Raw genomic sequence first — 1,332 nt, forward strand, 5'->3', positions numbered from 1 at the left:
TTTTACTACATATGAACACTTTTCAAATTCTCCCGTTCAACGTAGCTGCTAGTCCTCCTCTGGTGCAAAATTTTAAGGTCCTAGCTCATGTCCAAGGCACGAAAGAAGGGTAAAAAGTCAATAATCGATAAATAAATCTTGGATTGTACTGCTTCTAACTGGCTATAACATCAACTTAGAAGCATCTTCTGTGTTCTACTATTTTGCTTTTAGTGTCTCTGCATACCGCAGCACGCGACATAGCTTTGCAGACGATAAATGTAACCGTCTCAGAGAGAAGAGCGGCCAATTTAACGATATGGCTTTAAGTCGATTCGATAATAAATGAAGAAAACGGACGGATTTCTCAGGTTTTTACTACATATGAACACTTTTCACATTCTCCCGTTCAACGCAGCTGCTAGTCCTCCTCTGGTGCAAAATCTTAAGGTCCTAGCTCATGTCCAAGGCACTAAAGAAGGGTAATAAGTCAATAATCGATAAATAAATCTTGGATTGTACTGCTTCTAACTGGCTATTACATCAAGTTAGAAGCTTCTTCAGTGTTCTACTATGGTGCGGTTAGTTTCTCCGCATACCGCAGCACGCGACATAGCTTTGCAGACGATAAATGTAACCGTCTCAGAGAGAAGAGCGGCCAATGTAACGATCTGGCTTTAAGTCGATTCGATAATAAATGAAGAAAACGGACGGATTTCTCAGTTTTTTACTACATATGAACACTTTTCACATTCTCCCGTTCAACGCAGCTGCTAGTCCTCATCTTTTGCAAAATCTTAAGGTCCTAGCTTATGTCGAAGGCACTAAGGAAGGGTAAAAAGTCAATAATCGATAAATAAATCTTGGATTGTACTGCTTCTAACTGGGTATTACATCAAGTTAGAAGCTTCTTCTGTGTTCTACTATGGTACGGTTAGTTTCTCCGCATACCGCAGCACGCGACATAGCTTTGCAGACGATAAATGTAACCGTCTCAGAGAGAAGAGCGGCAAATGTAACGATTTGGCTTTAAGTCGATTCGATAATAAATGAAGAAAACGGACGGATTTCTCCGTTTTTTACTACATATGAACACTTTTCAAATTCTCCCGTTCAACGTAGCTGCTAGTCCTCCTCTGGTGCAAAATTTTAAGGTCCTAGCTCATGTCCAAGGCACGAAAGAAGGGTAAAAAGTCAATAATCGATAAATAAATCTTGGATTGTACTGCTTCTAACTGGCTATAACATCAACTTAGAAGCATCTTCTGTGTTCTACTATTTTGCTTTTAGTGTCTCTGCATACCGCAGCATGCGACATAGCTTTGCAGACGATAAATGTAACCGTCTCAGAGA

This window comes from Schistocerca gregaria, unplaced genomic scaffold, assembly GCF_023897955.1.
Source record: "Schistocerca gregaria isolate iqSchGreg1 unplaced genomic scaffold, iqSchGreg1.2 ptg000577l, whole genome shotgun sequence".
In the NCBI taxonomy this organism is placed as follows: domain Eukaryota; kingdom Metazoa; phylum Arthropoda; class Insecta; order Orthoptera; family Acrididae; genus Schistocerca; species Schistocerca gregaria.